Source organism: Sapajus apella, unplaced genomic scaffold (assembly GCF_009761245.1).
Source record: "Sapajus apella isolate SASKATOON/1434 unplaced genomic scaffold, GSC_monkey_1.0 scaffold15, whole genome shotgun sequence".
Taxonomy (NCBI): Eukaryota; Metazoa; Chordata; class Mammalia; order Primates; family Cebidae; genus Sapajus; species Sapajus apella.
Window position 1 is genome coordinate 19,779,632 of NW_022436955.1, and position 22,541 is coordinate 19,802,172.

At 36.3% G+C, this 22,541-nt stretch overlaps 1 protein-coding gene across 2 annotated transcripts in view; it reads left to right on the top strand.

Annotated features, from left to right (window-relative positions):
• Positions 1-22,541, top strand: part of CNTNAP4 (contactin associated protein family member 4) — a 286,975-nt gene that overhangs the window by 220,787 nt on the left and 43,647 nt on the right. The gene's annotated exons all lie outside the window — the stretch shown is intronic.

Genomic DNA, 22,541 nt, shown 5'->3' on the forward strand with positions numbered 1-22,541 from the left:
AAAAGCAAAGATGATACTGGCCTATAAAAATTATATATACATTGTAAATACTGTTCACCATTATACTCACCATCTCTGATATGTATCATCCCCACTTTCTGTTCTACCAGTGAGCCTTACACAATCCCTATGAAGATGGCATGGGATATTTCATGGAAAGAAAAATTATGTGCAAAGAGATGAGGTTGTAAACTTCAGATGCATCCAGGAGAGTGTAACGATTTTTCATGGCTGCAGAGGAGTTGTTCTATACATCACATGTACCTTTCACTGGTTGCTCTGACCTTAACCCTGCAGGGACCCAGGCTGGCTTCCTCTGCCTTCTTTATTCCATTAGCCAAAATCCCTCTGAATTAGTATGTTTAAAGTGAAATCCCTACCAACTCTATGCCTTAGACTTGTTTCTTCCAGACTTCCTGTTATCATTTTAAGCGCACAACATCATTTCACTTAGTGCCTTGATTCTCCATCCAAGGCAGTCTTGCCCTACATTGGACATTTGGCCATGTTTGGAGACATTTTTGGTTGTCGCATTGTGGGGAAGTGGAGTGCTACTGGCATGTAGTGGGAGAAGTCAGGGATGCTGCTAAACATCCTGCAATACATGAGACAGGCCTCCACAACAAAGAATTATCTGGCCCCAAATGTCAATAGTACTAAGGTTGAGAAACTAGAGCATTGAACTACTGTGACCGTGGGAATACAGAAGAGAGTTGCTACATCAGCACTAAGAATTTACAAATAACGTCAAGTATTTAGAGACCTGCTAATTAATCTCTGACTTATTAATTAAACAGTAATCAAGTGATTGTCCTTCTTGCTCCCTATATCTGTTTTTAGGGTGGAGGTTCATCTTCACATGAGGTTATTTTCTGCATGAAGTGTTCTGCTTTATTTTCTCAGTTAGATGAGCAATGGCTTCAGTGAATACTCCTTTTTTCTGTATGGGAAATCTGTACCACTTAAGTTACAATGCCTAAGGTACTTTTTTTTTTTTTTTTTCATTTCCAAATGTGGCTCACTGGGCAGATATGGGACTAATAGATATAGAATCATGCACAGTAGGCCTTGTAAGCAGAGAAAAGCTTCATGGACATTACTTTGAAGGCATCAGGACTGCACATTGAGTAATTTAAGACTGAGAAATAGGCTAATTCTCATGATTCAGTTGAAAACCTGACAATCAGTTATAAACCTAAAGATCTGTGAAGTGACCTTTGATGTAAGACAAGGGAAGGATGAGTACTTGAACTAGACAGTAATTGGCATGGAGCTTTAAAAGAGGGATCAACTACGAGGTAAATTCAATATGATTTAGATGTAAGGTTGAGAGTTAAAGCCTTGGGGATGATCTCCAGCTTTCTTATTTATGATCTCCAGCTTTGTGATTTGAATAAAGCCATTAGTGTCATTCATTGAGACAGAAAATTAGCACATTTTTTTTTAACAGGAAAGTAAAAAAGTGAGAATGCAAAAAGTAGTATTTTCAGTTTATCAGATAACCTAGTGATACTTAAAAATTAAGATCTAGCCATGTTTTTCTAGGAAAGAGTTTGAAGTTGTGAGAAAGCAGACAAATAAAACATTAATATTAGACCTACTAGTACCAGTTATGAGGTTACCCCTAATTTATTAATGTCTTTTTCAAAGCTTTCTTTTCATTTTGTTTTTAATATGGGTGAGCCTGCAATTTCATTTTACTGCCGCTATTATTGGTGATATCAGAAATCAACTAACAAACTAGGAAATAAGAGAACTTCCTCAATGGTATAAAGGACATCTGTGAAAATCTGATAGCTGATGTCATACTTTGAATAACCAAAGATATAAATGCTTTCCCTTTAAGTTTAGGATAAAGGCAAGAATGTCTGCTCTCACTACTCCAGTTCAATCTATTACTGATGGTCCTGGCACATTTAATCAGTCAAGGAAAGGAATTCAAAGCATTTATTAGGTTGCTGCAAAAGTAATCAACCCGATTTTAATGGCAAATCAGGTTGCCGTTAAAAGAAGTGGTGAAACCACAATTACTTTTGCACCAACCTTAGATCAGAATGGATCAAATAAAATGTCTATTTACAGGTGACATGACTTTCTAGGTAGAAAATCTCAAATAATTTATGGTTTTTAAAAGTGGGTTTAGCAAAGTGACGGGATTTGAGGTCAATATACAAAATTAAATTATACAGCCGGGCGCGGTGGCTCAAGCCTGTAATCCCAGCACTTTGGGAGGCCAAGGCGGGTGGATCACGAGGTCAAGAGATCGAGACCATCCTGGTCAACATGGTGAAACCCCGTCTCTACTAAAAATACAAAACATTAGCTGGGCATGGTGGTGTGTGCCTATAATCCCAGCTACTCAGGAGGTTGAGGCAGGAGAATTGCCTGAGCCAAGGAGGCGGAGGTTGCGGTGAGCCGAGATCGCGCCATTGCACTCCAGCCTGGGTAACAAGAGTGAAACTCCGTCTCAAAAAAAAAAAAAAATTATATTTCTATATGCTAACAATCAAAAATTATAAATGAGATTCTAAAAGTACTGTTTTTATATTGGCACCAACAACTTAAATATTTTGGTGTAAATATAACAGATTATTAAGAAAAAATTAAGAAAATTATATTTAAACATTTACAAATTAAAAGATTTGATAAGGTGTCAATTTTTCCCAAATTTAATATAGACTGAAAACAATCCCAATTAAAATCCAGCAATCTTTTTTGAGGGGTGTAGACATTGGAAAGTTTATTTTCAAATGTATATGGAAATGCAAATAATAAAGAATGGCAACAATGTTTCAAAAAATATAAACAGAATTTGAGACACACTACCAGATTATAAGACTTACAGTAAAACTAACAGATATTCAAGGAAGTATGATATTGACATTACAATAGACAAATACATGAATGGAATCGAATAGAGAGCCCAGAAATAGACCCATATACAGATGGTTGCTTGACTGTTGACAAAGCTGCCAAAGGAACTTAACGATGAAAAGATAGAATTTTTCAAGAAACAGGATGGAACAATTCTAATCCATTTGAAAAAGAAAAAAAGAAGAAATAAAAAAAGTGTGTCAACTCATACTTCAAAGCAGATACAAAATTAACTCAAAATTAATCTTAAACTTAAACCTTCACAGAACTGGAAAAAACCATTTCAAACTTCATATGAACCCAAAAGTGAGCCTGCATAGCCAAAACAATCCTAAGCAAAAAGAATAAAGCTGGAGGCATCACACTGCCTGACTTCAAACTATACTATAAGGCCACAGTAATCAAAACAGCATGGTACTAGTACCAAAACAAAGACACAGACCAATGGAACAGAACAGAGGCCTCAGAAGCAACACCACACATCTGCAGCCATCTGATCTTTGACAAACCTGACAAAAACAAGCAATGGAGAAAGGATCCCCTGCTTAATAAATGGTGTTGGGTTAACTGGCTAGCCATGTGCAGAAAGCAGAAACTGGACCCCTCCCTGACACCTGACACTAAAATTAACTCCACGTGTATTAAAGATCTAAATATAAGACCTAACACCATAAAAACCCTAGAAGCAAACCTAGGCAAAACCATTGAGTACATAGGCATAGGCAAGGACTTCATGGCTCAAACACCAAAAGCAGTGGCAACAAAAGCCAAAATAGACAAATGGGATATAATTAAAGTCCAGACCTCCTGTACAGCAAAGGAAACAATCATTAGAGTGAACTGGCAACTAACAGAATGGGAAAAATTTTTTTCAATCTACCCATATGACAATGGGCTAATATCCAGAATCTACAAAGAACTGAAGCAGATTTACAAGAAAAAAACAAACACATTCAAAAGTGGGTGAAGCATATGAACAGACACTTTACAAAAGAATATATTGATAAAGCCAACAAACATATGAAAAAATGCTCATCATTGCTGGTCATCAGAGAAATGCAAATCAAAATCGCATTGAGATACCATCTCACACCAGTTAGAATGACGATCATTAAAGAATCTGGAGACAACAGATGCTGGAGAGTATGTGGAGAAATAGGAACACTTTTACACTGTTGGTGGGAGTGTAAATTAGTTCAACCATCATGGAAGACAGTGTGGCAGTTCCTCAAGGACCTAGAAATAGAAATACCATTTGACCCAGCAATTCCATTACTGGATATATACCTGAAGAATTATAAATTGTTCTATTATAAAGACACATGCACACGTATGTTCATTGTGGCACTATTTACAATAGCAAAGACCTGGAACCAACCCAAATGTCCATCATTGATAGACTGAATAAACAAAATGTGGCACATACACACCATGGAATACTATGCAGCCATAAAAAACGATCAGTTCATGTCCTTCAAAGGGACATGGATGAATCTGGAAACCATCATTCTCAGTAGACTGACACAAAAACAGAAAACCCAACACTGTATGTTATCACTCTTAGGTGGGTGTTGAACAATGAGAACATGTGGACACAGGGAAGGGAGCATCACACACTGTGGTCAGGTATAGCAGGGGTGGGGCGGGTGGGGAGGGATAATGAGGGGATAAATACCAGATATAGGTGATGGGGGGATGAAGGCAGCAAATCACCTTGCCATGTATGTACCTATGTAACAATCCTGCATCATCTGCACATGTACCCCAGAACCTTAATTACAATTAAAAAAAATGAACTTGTAAATTATAAAAACAAAAAAATCTTAAATCTAAAACCACAAACTATAACACTGCTTTAAGAAAATACAAGGGAAAATCTTAGTGACCTTGGGTTGGGCATAGATTTCTTAGATACAACACTAAAAGTACAATTCATAAAATAAAATAATAAATTACATTTCACTAAAATTAAAGGGTTCTGCTTTTAAAATAAGACTGTCAGGTAAATGAAAAGCTCCAGACTGGGAGAAAATATTTGCAAAATACATGTTTTATAGAGGCTAATACCCAGAGCATAAAAATAACTCTTTCATGGTGCAGTAATATTTAAAACATCAATTTACATATGGGCAAAAGATCTGCACATACAATTCACAGAAAAAAATATATGGATTTAAATAAGCATGTTAAAGACCCTTGGCATCATTAGTTATTAGGGGAATGCAAACTAGTACTACAATATGATACCAATATGTAACTGGTAACACTTAAAAAATAATAATACTAATAATAAAATCCCAAAATATAACATGTATTATTGAGGATTCAGAGCAACTAGAACTCTGGTACAGTGCTGCTGCACATGCAAAATTGTACACACTGCTATGGAAAATAATTTGGTTTTTTATCATGTTAAACCCACATATACTATATGATCGAGAAATCCCCTTCTTAGGATTTTATCCAATAAAAAAGAAAAATCTATGTGCATGTAGTCAGTTTTTTGTTGTTATTATTGGCTTTATACCAAAGTCCCCTAAAAATGGAAACCACTCTAATGTTCATCAACTAGTGAAAGGATTCACATTCCATTTTATTGTGGTGTACCCACAATACACAGTGAAATACTACTAAACAATTAAAAAATGGACTGTTGATAACATGCAACAACATAAATGAATCTCAACTGTATTACTCTAAGTGAAAGAAGCCAGGCTAGCTGTGTGTAATGGCTCACGCCTGTAATCTCAGCACTTCGGGAGACCGAGGTGGGTGGATCACGAGGTTGGGAGTTTAAGACTAGCCTGGCCAAGATGGTGAAACTTCATCTCTATTAAAAATATAAAAATTAGCTGGCGTGGTAATGAGCATCTGTAATCCCAGCTACTCAAGAGGCTGAGGCAGGAGAATCACTTGACCTGGGAGGCAGAGGTAGCCGTGAGCTGAGATCACGCCACTGCACTCCAGCTTGGGAGACAGAGTGAGACTCCATCTCAAAAACGAAAAACCAAACCAAACCAAACCAAAACAAAACAAAAAAGAAGCCAGACTAAAAAGCCTACATGCTTTGAATGAATGATTCAATTTCTAAGATATTCTGAAAAGTCAAAACCATAGAAACAGAAAAAGAGTCTCTCCTGCAAGGACTTGGAGGTGAAAGGAATTTTACACAGGTGTACAGGAAAATTTTTGTCAGGTGAAGGAAATGTTCTATATCTTGAATGTGGTTGTGGTTTTATGGTGTCATGTAGTTGTCAGCTTCCAGAGCTACACACAAAAAAGCCTGACTTGTACTCTTGGTAAATTATCATGAATTATGACTATATTTTAATAAATAATAAATGATTTCTTACTCAACACATCTGAATGAAAAACAAAACAAAGTCAATAACAGTTTGAATAGCTGTAGTTGCTTAATTTTAAGAATAGGAGCCTGAGTGCAGTGGCTCAAAACTATAATCCCAGAGCTATCAGAGGTCAGGGTGGGAGTATTGCTTGAGACCAGGAGCTCCAGGCTGCAGCGAGCTTTGATTGCACCACTGCACTCCATCTTGAGCGGCACAATGAGACCTTGTCTCCTACCACGCAGAATTGGGTCATCAAAACAAAGAAACAACCGCTGGAAGTAAATTCATGAAACAGAAATGGCTTCAGTAACATGGATGTTGTCCAGTTCTCCAGGACACTTCTGAACAAACTTATATTGACTTTAGAAACTTTAGAAAAAAGAGTCAAAGGAAACAATCGGGGAACACAGCAGAAAGGTCATTAGCAGGAGGAGTCACTATATATTTTCTACGTATTTAGGCTGCCAGGAGCAGTGGGAATATATTTGTTTCTGAGGAACCATCCAAAGTCTTTTAGACTAACAATTCCTCCACTTCAGCATGCATAAAAATTACTTGGAGAGCTTGTTCTAACACAGATTTCTGCACCTTATCCCAGAGACTGGGATTCAGGCGGTATGGGTGGGAGAATCTTTCTTTCTTTGAAAATCTTTCTTTCTCTCTTCTTCCCCCCTCCCTCCCTCCTTTCCTTCTCCTCTTCTTCCCTTCCTCCCTTCTTCCCTTCTCTTATTCTTTCCCTTCTTCTCTTCCCTTCCCTTCTTCCCTTCTTCCGTTCTTCCCTTTCATAATCACATCATGGAAAATTGGGTATTCACTCCCTTAAACATTTATCCTTTGTGTTACAAATAATCTAATTATACTATTTTTGTTATTTTAAAATGTACAATTACATTGTTATTGACTATAGTCACCATATTTTGCTATCAAATACAGGATCTTATTCTTTTTCACTATTTTTCGTTCTGATTAACCATTCCCACCTCCTCCTGGCTCCCCACTCTCCTTCCCAGCCTCTGGTAACCATCCTTCTATTCTCTGTCTCCAGGATTTAAATAGTTTTGATTTGTAAATGCCACAGATATATTAGAACATGGGATGTTTGTCTTTCTGTGCCTTGCTTATTTCACTTAACATAATGACCTCCAGTTCCATTCATATTGTTGCAAATGACAGAATCTCATTTTTTAAATGGCTGAGTAGTACTCCATTGTCTATAAGTACTACATTTTCTTTATCCATTCATCTGCTGATGAACACTTCAGTTGCTTCCGTATCTTGGCTGTTACCAACAGTGCTGCAACAAACATGTGCTCACACCTCTTCAATATACTTATTTCCTTTCTTGTGGGCAAATACCCAGCAGTGGGATTGCTGGATTGTATATTAGCTCTATTTTTAGCTTTTTGAGGAAAATTCAAGTTGTTCTCCATAGTGGTTGTACTAATTTACATTCCCACCAACTGTGTAGGAGAGTTCCCTTTTCTCCGCTTCCTCGCCAGCAATTGTTATTGCCTGTCTTTTGGCTATAAGACATTTTAACTGGGTTGAGTTGATCTTTCATTGCATTTGCTTTGTAGTTCTCTGACAATCAATGATGTTGAGCATTTTTTCATATGCCTGTTTGCCATTTGTATGTCTTATTTTTAGGACTATCTATGCAAGTCTTTTGCCAATTTTTAAATTGGATTATTAGCTTTTTTTCCTTGTTTGAGCTCCTTATATATTCTAGTTATTAACTCATTATCAGATGGGTGGTTTGCAAATATTTTCTCCCATTCTTAGGTTGTCTATTTTCTTTGCTGTGCAGAAGCTTTTTAACTTGGTGTGATCCCACTTGTCCATTTTTTCTAGCAATTTACTTTAATCCTATTTTCATAAAAGCGTCTGTTCATGATGGATTAAGAAGAGAGAGTCAAAAAGCGCATTCTTCTGTATAGGTAGTTTGAGACTCACAGCTCTAGGTCAGCAGTTGGTTTGAGTATGAAGCAGACCAATGGTGCTGACATAGGACCTGCCCAAGTGTTCAAACTGTAGTTGCAGTATGTTCAGAACCAGAAACAGAATACTAGAGTAGAAGCCCAGCATTTATGCACAGGGTTAAATGTACTTTCTTGAAACACAGCAAAAAGACATCTACAGAGACCTTCTGCTACTTCGGTGGATCTTGCAACACAAAGGGAATTCCTGGACCACAATGGCATCTGCCTCTAAGTCCTTGTAATTCACTCTCCCTTGTCTGCAAAATCTCCCTAATTCTTTTATGGAACCCTTTCATGCTCAGATTAAAACTCTTCCATCATGATTTCTAGATGACATAGTCATTCTTCATTTTCAAAAATGTTTAGCGCATTACAAAGATATCTTTCTCATACTGGTTTCTAATTATTTTTGAGCCCCTCAAGAGCAGGGTACATTGCCCATTCTTGTGTTCCTGATAACTAATATATTACCTATTACATGAAAGATAATCAATGAATAATAGTTTATGAAATAATAAGAAAGATTTAGTATATGCCTGTAAAAAAAACTACAGTTTGTGAATTATTAGTAACAGACATGAATATGTTTTTGATTGTATAAACAACTAAATAAGTAAATACTTTTACTGAAAGGAGTTTTGACTATATTGAATTATTGATTCTGATATAAAAAACACATAGTAGAAGAATGTCTAGTTCCATCTAAGCCATTTCTTATCAATATGCCTGAAGTTGTAACAGTGGGAATACTTTCAAATGATAATATGATTTTAGTTAATATTTTTTGCTTTTCACTCTTAATAATACAGTGCCTTTATTAAACTGAAATGATTTCTACATCTTGAAAAATAGAGATTATTTTATGGTTTATTTTGCTTTTTTTGTTCACTTGGGAAAACATTTATTGCCAATCAGTAATTTATAGGCACGAAACTTCATAAATGTGAGGGAACAAAAATTGTTTTTAGAACTTTCAAAAGGTTTTCACTTTGGAACTGGGAGTCCTTGTAATCATCAGGACCATGGTATCCTTTTGGGGAAATTTTATACATATACATACCTTTAATTAATTGTCTTAAATATTAATGACTTGCTTGACACAAAATCATGCATTTTGAAAGCTATATAGAAATGCCAAAGAAGTAAAAACGTCACCAAGAATCACATAAAGGAGCAATGATGATTAATATCAATTGAATGTCATTCCAAATGTTAGTAGATGTCTCTAGTGCAGGGTTTCCCAGTCTCACCACTCTTGACATTTGGGTTGGATAATTCCTCGTTATGGTTGAGGACCTTCCTGTGCATTGCTGGAGCTAAGCATTATCCCAGTTCCTATCCAATAGATGCCAGTAGCACCCTTCCTCCAAATGTAACAACCATCACTCTAGAGAAAGTAATTTTAAAAAGAGATTGAGAAATGAATTTATAAAATTTTATTCATTGAAATTGAAAAAGAAGACAACAAATGTAAGCCCAGATGACTCATGAAATCTGTATATCTAAAAAATGGGTATTCAACTTAAGCGATCCTGGTAAACTTAAAAAAAAAGATTATGAGCATTTTAAAAGATTATATAGTCGCTGTGTTTTATATTAAATGTATTTTTGAATTATAAACAGCATTTACCTACTCTGAGAAATGGAAAAACTAGCACTCATTTGTGCTTTCCCCTTTTTTCTCTCCCCCTTTACAGTTTTTGCTAGTTATGCTATTATTTGTATATTGTCACTTTTAAATGCTAACCACTAGTTCTATTCTCGAATGTTTTTTTATTTCGACTTATTTCTTTTTGTCAGGTAGTTGGTATTTTCCCATGTTTTTGTCCCTAGAAAGATTATTGAGGGTTGCATTTTTTACGTTGTGTGTGCTTGAGAATACTTGTTGCCATAGGATTCGGAATCAAACTCTGATGCTTTATATTGCCTATTGGGAACAGCTTAATTGAGATATAATTCACAGCCTATAACTCACCCTTTTAAAAGTGTACAATTTAATCATATTTTAGTATATTTAATCATTTTAGTGTACTACACAGAGTTGAGCCACCATCACCACAATCATTTTGAGAACATTTTATCACCCCAAAGTAAACCTACTCCCACTTATCAGACACTGTCCATTTAACCCCCTCCCCATCCCAGCCCTAAGCAACCACTAACCTACTTTTTTTCTCTATAGATTTGTGTATTCTGAATGTTTCACATAAATAAAAATACATAATATGTGGTCTCTTGTGACTGGATTCTTTTACGTAGCATCATATTGTCAAGGTTCGAATACTTCATTCTTTTTTATGACCAAATAATATTCCATTCCATGGATATAACACATTTTGTTTAATTACTCATCAGTTCATGGACATTGGGGATGGATCAAATTTTTGGATATTATGATAAGGCTTCTGTGGACATCCATGTATAAGATTTTTTGTGGACATAGACTTTATTTCTCTTTAGTATATACTTAGGAGTGGAATTTCTTGGTTATATGGTAACCCTTCATTTAACCTCTTTAGGAACTGGCATAGTTTTTTTGCATCATACTTTGTAACCTCCAGTCATTTGCTATATGCAAATTATCCCATACTTGTCTGTGCTTAGGGATGCAGTCATCTTGTCTTCCACAGCTTTACTAAATGTCTTTTTGGTTGACTATATTTCATTATGAATATAGGTTTTGTTTTCAAAAACTTTTCTCAAAAGGGCTCTTATGTGCTTTATTTTCAGAAGTCTTTCCAGTCTGAAAGTGTCTGCCAATTGCTTTGACACTTAAAAAATAAACTAGACTGGATACATTTTCTTTACTTCAGAAATCTATGGACAGGCTTCCTTTATTTTATGGCATTGAATACTGTGAAGGAATCTGAGGCCAAGCTGATTTTTTCACTTTGTATGTGACTTGCTTTTTCTGCCTGAATACTTGAAGGAACAATTATCTTTAAAGGTCATTAATTTAACAAGAATATATCTGAATGTTGTTCATTTGGTATTACTTTTTCTGGAAATAGATGTGATGTGGTAAAAGGTGTGTACACATTTTGTAAGTTGTTAAAATTGTTGCAAATGTGGTCTGAATTTCTGCTCTTAGTCTGTTCATCTGAGCAAGGCAGTATTTTTAACTCTTTGACATTTGAATTTTTCAACCCATTTTATCAAATGTATTTCTTTTCATGCAATTGATTACATTGAAATTTTAGGTTTAATCAAAGCACCCTGAAACATTCATAGATAGAAAAGATTGCTGTAAGTTTCTTGTTCCAAAAAATTCTTGAGTCACTGAAGTTAGTTTCTTCATTTTGTCTGCATCGACTAGTACAGCTGTCTGAGAAATCACAATTGCCCAGAATGCATTAAATAATCAAAGGTGCATGTAGGCAGTAAATAACTTTGCAGAAGTGAGACTCTTCAACTGGAAAAAGATATTGACTAGTGATTTGGTTAATTTCTCTTTCATTTGACAGAGTTTTCTTCCATTTGGCAGACTACATATAAACCATTAAAGTGAGGATCAATTCTATTTCAACAGATAATAAAATAATATAACTTTGTTAGCTCCACTATGCCTGATAATTCTCCACCATTATAACATTTCTATTTTAATTTTTATATTTTACTTTATCTTATAGGGTTTCTCTTCTTTCATTTCACTTTTTAATGCCCTCCTCTTCCTCTTCTCTTGTCTCTGTTTTTCCTCTTTCCCACTAATCAAGTGAAATATATGTACAGTAGAAGCTGATAAGAGCTATGAAGAAAATAAAGTTGAGGCAAGAGTAGCATAATTTTAAATAGGATGGTCATTTCAAGCTCACGAAAAAGATACCATTTGAATAAAGATTTGAAGGAAATAGGAATGCAAGGCATGTGTCTACCTTTGGAAGAGTACCATAAACAGGAATGGCCAGAGAAGCCACACAGAAATGGGAGTGTAGCTGGTATCCTCATGGAGCAGCCAAATGGTCCTAGTGTTGGGAGCAGAGTGGGCAAGAAAGAGAGTAGTAGAAATCAGAGAGAAACTTGCTAGTCAGATCAGGAAGGATTTTGAAAGTTCATTTTTGGTCTGAATGAAATTAGAGAATGTTAGGGAATTAAGAGAAGTGGAGTGGTATGATCTAGCTTAGGTTTTAGTGAGATTGAACAGGAAAGCTCAAAGCAAGGAAACCATTGAGGGGACTGCATCATCAACCCAGCTGAGAAATTATGGTAGGTTGAACCATGGGTGCAATGGTGAAAGTTGTGGTATGGGTAGAGTTTAAATGAGAACCAGTCAAATTTCCTGATGAATTGATGTAGTTTGCAAAAGGAGGAGTCAAAAGTAACATCAAGGTGTTTGATCTAATCAATTAGAGGGATAGAATTGGCATTCATTGAAATGGGGACGATTGCTGCTGGGATCAAGGAGTTGTAGAGAAATATAGAGATCTCAGTTTAAGGACGCATTAAGGTTGAGATGTCATTAAACATTCAGGAAGAGAGTGGAGTTGTCAGTTTTTAACATGTTTAAAGCCACAAGACCTTCAGGAGTTATTGTGGATGGAGAAGTAACAACAGGGCTTTCGGGCAATTAAGTACGGATAAATTGATGAGGTGAAGAGGAAGAAAGAAGACTGAGAATATATCACCTATGAGAAAAGAAGAGTGTGGGTATCCTGGACTCCAAGTGAAGAAAGTGTTTCAAGGGGGAAAGAACAATCAACTTCGTTAAATGTTGTTTGCTTAGTACAACTGATAACTGATATTTGTCGAAGGACTTTTCTGCATCTATTGAGATGATCATGTGGTTTTAGTCTTGGTTCTGTTTATGTGATGGATTATGTTTATAGATTTGCATATATCAAACCAGGCTTGCGTCCCTGGGATGAAGCCTACGTGATCATGATGGATAAGCTTTTTGGTGTGCTGTTGCTTTTGGTTTGCCGGTATTTTATCGAAGATTTTTGCATCGATGTTCATCATGGATATTGGCCTGAAGTTTTCTTTTTTGTTGTGTCTCTGCCAGATTTTGGAGTCAGGGTACATGTTGGTCTCATAAAATGAGTTAGGGAGGATTCTCTCTTTTTGTATTGTTTAGAATAGTTTCAGAAGGATTTGTAGCAGCTCCTCTTTGTATGTCTGGTAGAATTAGGCTGTGAACCCGTCTGGACATGGACTTTTATGCTAAAAACTCTCAGTAAACTAGGTGTCAATGGAATGTATCTCAAAATAATAAAAGCTATTTACAACAAACCCACAGCCAACATCATACTGAATGGACAAAAACTGGAAGCATTCCCTTTGAAAACTGGCACTAGACAAGAATGCCCTCTCTCACCATTCCTATTCAACATAATACTGGAAGTTCTAGCCAGAGCAATCAGGGAAGAAAAATAAAGCATATTCAATTAAGAAAACAGGAAGTCAAATTGTCTCTATTTGCAGACAACTTGATTGTATATTTAGAAGATTCCATTGTCTCAGCCCAAAATCTCCTTAAGCTGATAAGCAACTTCAGCAAAGTCTCAGGATACAAAATCAATCTGCAAGAATCACAAGCATTTCTATACACCAATACAGACAAACAGAGAGCCAAATCATGAGTGAACTCCCATTCACAATTGCTACAAAGAGAATAAAATAACCTAGGAATACAAGTAACAAAGGATGTGAAGGACCTCTTCAAGGAGAACTACAAACCACTGCTCAAAGAAATAAGAGAGGACACAAATAGATGCAAAAACATTCCATGCTTCTGGTTAGGAAGAATCAATATTGTGAAAATGGCCATACTGCCCAAAGCAATTTACAGATTCAACACTATCCCCATCAAGGTACCGTTGACCTTCACAGAACTGGAAAAAGCCACCTTAAACTTCATGTGGAACCAAAAGACAGCCTGCATAAGCAAGACAATCCTAAGCAAAAAGAACAAAGCTGAAGCATCATGCTACCTGACTTCAAACTATACTACAAGGCTATCGTAATCAAAACAGCATGGTACTGGTATGAAAACAGATACAGACCAATGGAACAGAACAGAGGCCTTGGAAGTAACACTACGCATCTACAACCATCTGATCTTTGACAAGCCTAACAAAAACAAGCAATAGGGAAAGGATTCCCTGTTTAATAAATGGTGTTGGGAAAACTGAAAAAAGAAATTGTGGCATATATACACCATGGAATACTATGCAGCCATAAAAAACGATGAGTTTGTGTCCTTTGTAGGGACATGGATGAATTTGGAAACTATCATTCTCAGCAAACTGACACAGAACAGAAAACCAAACCCTGCATGTTCTCACTCATAGGCGAGTGTTGAACAATAAGAATACATGGGTACAGGGAGGGGAACATCACACTCTGGGGTCTGTTAGAGGGTGGGGGTCTAGGGGAGGGACAGCAGGGGGTGGGGAGGTTGGGGAGGGATAACTGGGAGAAATGCCCGATGTAGGTGACAGGGGGATGAAGACAGTAAACCACCATGGCATGTGTGTACCTATGCAACAATCCTGCAAGATCTGTCCATGTACCCCAGAACTTAAAGTACAAAAACAAAAACAAACAACAAAAAAACCTGAGAACTGGTAATTGGCTTTAGCAATGTGGATGTTATAGCAACCTTGGCAATGGTTTGTTTTGTTAAGTTAAAAGCCTCAGATAGATTCAAGAAATAGTGGGAGGAGAAAAATATGGGAAAATATTATGGTAAATGGAGGAGAAAGTAGGATCACCAGAGTGGGGTTTCTGAGATGAGAGATTTAATAGCATGTCTGTGTTAGTAAGAGAGATCCATCCAGTAGATAAATCCTTGGATTGTAGACAGTTCATTCTAACAGGAGGGAGTGCAGAACACAGGTGATATAGCAGGAAGATGAACAGCTGTGGTGGTGGGTGCTTAGAGAAGTTCACTCTGTCTTCTGCTCTTTTCTTAGAGATTCCTAGAAAAGTTAAAGAATGAGAAATGAGACATATATTTGGGAAGAAGAAGTGTGAAATAATCCACTAAGAGCATGGGCCAGTGAAGGCGTTAGGGAAATATAGTGTGATTACAGAGGAGCATTTAGTGTGCATGTTTGGCATCATGTTATAGCTCATGTGTACTTACCTATAGTGTTATTTAAAACCCGATGTTTATTCACAATCAACATAAGGATTTGTAATTAAGTCCTGTATGCAGGAATCAGGCAATAAGCATATTATAAATAATTTGCTAGTTTTTGTTTTCAATTATTTTAGTCTAATAAAATACTTCAATCAATATTTGAAGGTATTCTGTATACATGGGAAGATATTCAACATGCCAAATTGCAAATGTGCTGTAGTAGACCAATGTATAGATGTGCCTACTTAAGAACAGTAATGTCCATACTCTAAAGGCTGTTAAGTGTGCAAATGTAGGAAGATATTATATTAAGAACTCTTCTACTTATAGTTAATTGAAGAGTTAAAGTAATTTTAAAAAGACGATAATCTGAATATCAAGTGACTTTTGACTTTAACCATGTAAATAAAGGAATCACACTTTTGTTACTCTATGGCCAATAAAAGGCTCAAAATTCTGATTGGGCACTTCGTTATTTTTGCTGAGTCAGAATGACTCTATCTCATGCTGTTTGAATAGGTGAATTTGTTCCTCAGATGCATAATTGGACTCAAATATTATTGCATGATCATGTGTGTTCATGGAGGATATCAATCTTGGGTAGACCAGATTTACCTTGAATTTAGAATAGGTTCTCCTTTGGATATTAAATGATTGCCATTTGTTGACTTCAAATAGAATAAGAGTGTGACACTTGGAAGGCTCTCTCCTCTGATGCCCAACTCCACATCTCTTTGTTGTCACTCTGATCTTCATAGAAATGACTAAGGGTTAATGCAGTGGCAAACTTAGTTAAGTGTTACTCATCTCATTTACTATATTATATATTCTCTTACATCTAGACTAAAAATAATTGAATGTTGCTCCAAAATTCTGTTCTTCCAATTTCTTCTAAAATTAAATTATATGTGTGTGTGTCTTTGAATAATTAAATACACAAGTCTGTTTCTTTGCTATTAATATCAAAACAGTTTTGCGCAAAACTAGTGTAAGACTTACGATCTTCAGTGACAGTTTGTGAAATCTTTTGATTATAAGAACAATTTCTGCTCTGCCTCCATAAGAGGTATTTTCACTTTCTCTTTGGCACATCTGTCTTATTGTGTGTGGATGTGTGGGAGTGGTTAGGGAGTGTTTATGGAAACATCTGTGAACAGCTTTGTTCTCTTTATATTGCTCTGCAAACTACTAAGCTATAATTATCTCCAGCCAGATTTGATTTTCTTCATTTTTTATTTTGCTTATATTGATTCCTATTGAGGTTCCTAAATAGTTGAAAACAATAATAGATGTGCTAAAAAGAGGAACCAGTGAATTATGAAACCAATATATAGGTTATTGTGTTCTGATAATGTAACCTGTAATTAAATGTTAGAATTTTATTTCTGTCAAAATCTATGTTTTTCAGCTTATTTCAAAATAATTCATAAGTGGTTTGAAGATACATTGACTACTAAAATATTCTTCAGATCAGCATTTCAACATTTAAAACATTTTTACTTTTCAGAAAAGGTTTATTGGAATTTTATATGCATATAAGATTTCCTATAGGGCTAGGACATCTAACCTAAAAAATCTAAAGGTTTTTTAGACTTGATATCAAAAACACAGTCCATAAAAGCCTAAATTGATAAATGAGATGACTTTATCAAAATTAAATTTTACTCTGTGAAAGGTTCCATTACAAGGAAGAAAAAGCAGACTACAGAGTAGCAAAACATAATTGCAAACCATGTATCTGAAAAAGGACTATATCTAGAATATATGAAAATCCTTGAAGTTGACAGGTAAAAAAATAATTAAAATATGGGTGTTATGAACTAAATTGTTTTCCCAAAATTTATATTGAAGCCCTAACCCCAGTGTGACTGTATCTGAAGATAGGGCCTTTAAGGAGATGACTAAGGTAAATGACATCATAAGGGTGGTGCCCTAATTCAATAGGACCAGTGTCCTTATAAGAGGTGAAAGAGACACGAGAGATCGCACTCTCTGTGCTTACTCAGAGGAAAGACCATGTAAGGTCACAGGATGAAGGCAATCATGTACAAGCCAGGAAGAGAGGTCTCACAAAAAGCCAATCCTGCAAGCAACTTGATCTTGGACTTCTAGCCTCCACCATTGTGAGAAATATATGTCTATGTTTTAAACCACCGGACCTCTGGGATGTTGTTATGGCAGCCTGGGCAGACTAACACAATGGTTGAAAGACATGGAGGGAGGCTCCACCAAAGAAGGTATACAGATGGCAAGAAAGCACATGAAACAATACTCAACATCATCAGCCGCTAGGCAAATGCATATTACATCCACAACGAGATACTACTTTACACCTTTCAGAAGGACTAAGATTGAAAAAAAAAATAGTACCAACAGAAAATACTGGCCAATATATGGAGAAATTGGATCACTCATACATTGCTGGTGGGAATGTCAATGACACAGCCATGCTAGAAAACAATTTAGTACCCTTTCTTTCTTTCTTTCTCTTTCTTTCTTTCTCTGTCTCTTTCCTTCCTTCCATCCTTCCTTCCTTCCTTCCTTCCTTCCTTCCTTCCTTCCTTCCTTTCTTTCTTTCTTTCTTTGTTTTCTTTCTTTCTTTGTTTCCTTTTCTGTTCTGGGCTACATGTGCAGAATGTACAAATTTGTCACATAGGTATACATGTGCCATGGTGGTTTGCTGTACCTATCAACCCGTTATCTGGGCTTTAAACCCCACATACATTAGGTGTTTGTCCTAATGCTTATATTGATTACTATTGAGAATCAATGCTTATGTTGATTCCTTGCCCCCCAACCCCTGACAGTACCCTCTCTGTGTCCATGGGTTCTCATTGTTCAACTCCCACTTATAAGTAAGTGAGAACATGAGGTGTTTGGCTTTTCTGTTCCTATGTTAGTTTGCTGGGACTGATGGTTTCCAGCTTCATCGATGTCCCTGCAAAGGACTTGAATGTATTCTTTTTCATGGCTGCATAGTATTCCATGATGTAAATATGCCACATTTTTTTTTACTCAGTCTATCATTGATGGACATTTGGGTGGGTTCCAAGTCTTTGCTATTGTAAATAGTGCTGCAGTAAACATACGTGTGTGTGTGTCTTCATAATAAGTGATTTATAATTCTTCGGGTATATACCCAGTAATGGGATTGCTGGGTCAAATGGTATTTCTGGCTCTAGATTCTTGAGGAATCACCACACCGTCTTCCACAATGGTCTGCAACTCTCACACAACCCAATGATTATACTCCTGGGCTTTTTTCCCAGGGAACTGGAAACTTATGTTCACATACAAATTTGCACCTGGATGTTAATGGTAATAGCTGAAAGCTTGATAAAATGTAGGTGTCTTTCTGCAGATGGATGTTTAAATAAATTATGGTATATTCATACTATGGAATACTACTCAGCAGTAGAAAAAGATGAGTTAATGATACAGAAAATTGTAGGTAAGTCTTCAAAGAGTAATTCTGGGCTGGATGTAGTGGCACACACCTATAATCACAGCACTTTGGAAGGCCAATGTGGCCAGATTACCTGAGGTCAGGAGTTCGAGACCAGCCTGGCCAGCATGGTGAAACCCCATCTGTACTAAAAATACAAATATTAGCCCAGCATAGTGGTGTGCACCTTTAATCCCAGCTACTCAGGAGGCTGAGGCAGGAGAATTGCTTGATCCTGGGAGGTTGCAGTGGCCAAGATTGCACCATTGCACTCCAGCCTGGCTGACAGAGCAAGAATCTGTCAAAAATAAAAATGAGTCATTTGAATTTTTTTAAAGCAAGCCAGTCTCAAGACTGCATATTTTATGCTTTTATTTGTAGAGCATTCTTGAAATGACAAAATTGTGGAAACAAAGAACTGATTTGTTGTTGTCAAGAGGTTAAAGAAGGGGTGAGGAGGGAGGAGAGAGGGTTTAGCTGTATAAGGGAAGCATGAAGTACACTGTAGTGACAGAAAGGTTCTGTATCTTAGCATCAATGTCACTGTCCTGGTTTTGATATCTTAATATTATTTTGTAAGGTATTATCATGGGGGAAACTAGATACAGGGCACTTGGAATCTTTCTGTATTATTTCTTACACCTACGTAGGAATCTACAAACACTTGAAAATAAAAATTTTAATTAAATCCATATTTCTGACATTTCTTTATGATTATTAAGTATTCAGAATGACTCATTTGAATAGCAAATGATTCCTTGCTTTGGCATTTTGATATTTCATTTTATTTTGCTTTTAAGAAAGAAAGATAGTGTTAGCATGTTATATACATTTTGATTTTAAAAGTAACATGTATTACCTTGAAAAACAATGTATTTTTTAAATACTGTACTTTTTAACAGCTTTATTGACATCACATTCATATATTATGCAATTTAGTAATACAAAGTGTGCTATTCAATGGCTTTTAGTATATTTATAGCATTGTGTGACAATGACCACAACCAATTTTAGAACATGGTCATTACCTTGAAAAGAAACCGTACTCCTCTGAGCCACTGCTCTCCCACAATTGCCCCATCTCCCTAGCCCTGGGAAATGACAAATCTACTTTGTCTCCATAAGTCTGTTCTTTTCAAAAAGGAGTTCTATAAATAAAGTTTAGCAAAACAATTATTTTTAAAAGTACTTATAGTCTTACCATACTACTAGGTTAATTTTCCTAAAGTGACTTTGACATGACATATGGAATTCTGTACTTCGTACATCTTGCTCTTTTATGTAAATGACTATATGGATTCATTCCTTTATATAATTTACTTTATTATGGTAAAAAAAAAAAGTAGGATTTCTAGAAAATTATTCTCTTTTTTTAAATTGTACTTTAGATTCTGGAGTACTTGTGCAGATCATCCAGGATTGTTGCATAGGTACATTCATGGCAAGGTGGTTTGTGGCTACCATCCCCCCATCACCTATACCTGACATTTCCCCCCACATTATCCCTCCCCGACCCTCCCTTTCACTGTCCCTCCTGTAGCCCCCCCAGCAACAGACCCCAGTGTGTAATGCCCTTCTCTTTGTGTCCAAGTGTTCTCATTGTTCAACACCTGCCTATGAGTGAGAACATGCAGTGTTTGATTTTCTGTTCTTGTGTCAGTTGGCTGAGAATGATGGTTTCCAGGTTCATCCATGTCCCTACAAAGGACACAAACTCATCATTTTTTATGGCTGCATAGTATTCCATGGTGTATATGTGCTACATTTTCTTTGTCCCGTCTATCATTGATGGGCATTTGGGTTGGTTCCAGGTCTTTGCTGTTGTAAACAGTGCCACAATGAACATGCATGTGCATGTGTCTTTATAGAAAGATTTATAGTACCTTGGGTATATATCTAGTAATGGAATTGCTGGGCCAAATGGTATTTCTATTTCTAGATCCTTGAGGAATTGCCACACTGTCTTCCACTAACTAATTTACACTCCCACCAACAGTGTAAAAGTGATCCTGTTTCTCCACATCCTCTTCAGCATCTGTTGTCTCCAGATTTTTTAATGATCGCCATTCTAACTGGTGTGAGATGGTATCTCAATGTGATTTTGATTTGCTTTTCTCTAATGACCAGTGATGATGAGCATTTTTTCATATGTTTGTTGGCTTCATATATGTCTTCTTTTCAAAAGTGTCTGTTCATATCCTTCACCTACTTTTGGATGGTTTTTTTTTGTTTTGTTTTTTTTTTTTTTCTTGTAAATCTGTTTCAGTTCTTTGTAGATTCTGGATATTAGCCCTTTGTCAGATGAATAGATTGCAAAAATTTTTTCTCATTCTGTTGGTTGCCAGTTCACTCTAATGATTATTTCTTTTGCTGTACAGAAGCTCTGGAGTTTAATTAGATCCCATTTGTCTATTTTGGCTTTTGTTGCCATTGATTTTGGTGTTTTAGTCATGAAGTCCTTGCCTATGCTTATGTCCTGAATGGTTTTGCATAGGTTTTCTTCTAGGGTTTTTATGGTGTTAGGTATTATGTTGAAGTCCTTAATCCATCTGGAGTTAATTTTAGTGTAAGGTGTTAGGAAGGGGTCCAGTTTCTGCTTTCTGCACATTGCTAGCCAATTTTCCCAACATCATTTATTAAACAGGGGATCCTTTCCCCATTGCTTGTTTTTGTGAGGTTTGTCAAAGATCATATGGTTGTAGATGTGTGGTGTTGCTCCAGAGGCCTCTGTTCTGTTCCATTGGTCTGTGTCTCTGTTTTGATACCAGTACCATGCTGTTTTGATTACTATTGTCTTGCAGTATAGTTTGAAGTCAGGCAGTATGATGTTGCCAGCTTTATTCTTTTTGCTTGGGATTGTGTTGGCTATGAGGGCTCTTTTTTGGTTCCATATAAAATTTAAAGTGGTTTTTTTCCCGTTCTGTGAAGAAGGTCATTGGTAGTTTGTTGGGGATAGCGTTAAATATATAAGTTACTTTGGGCAGTATGGCCATTTTCACCATATTGATTCTTCCTAACCATGAGCATGGAATGTTTTTCCATCTGTTTGTGTCCTCTCTTATTTCCTTGAGCAGTGGTTTGTAGTTCTCCTTGAAGAGGTCCTTTACCTCCTTTGTTAGTTGTACTCCTAGGTATTTTATTATTATTGTAGCAATTGTGAATGGGAGTTCGCTCTTGATTTGGTTCTCTGTTTGTCTGTTATTGGGGTATAGGAATGTTTTTGATTTCTGCACATTGATTTTGTATCCTGAGACTTTGCTGAAGTTGCTTATAAGCTTAAGGAGAGTTTGGGCTGAGATGATGGGGTCTTCTAAATATACAATCATGTCATCTGCAAATAGAGACAAATTGACTTCCTTCTTTCCTAATTCAATACCCTTTATTTCTTTTCCTTGCCTGATTGCTCTGGCTAAAACTTCCAATACTATATTGAATAGGAGTAGAGAGAGAGAGCATCCTTGTCTAGTACCAGGTTTCAAAGGGAATGCTACCAGTTTTTGCCCATTCAGTATGATATTGGCAGTGGGTTTGTTATAAATAACTTCCATTATTTTGTGATAGGTTCCGTCGATACCTAGTTTATTGAAAGTTTTTAGTATAAAGGGCTGCTGAATTTTGTCAAAGGCCTTCTCTACATCTATTGAGATAATCATGTGGTTTTTGTCTTTGGTTCTGTTTATGTGGTGGATAACATTTATGGACTTGTGTATTTCAAACCAACCTTGCATCCCTGGGATGAAGGCTACTTGATCACGATGGATAAGTTTTTTGATTTGCTGTTGGAATCAGTTTGCCAGTATTTTACTGAAGATTTT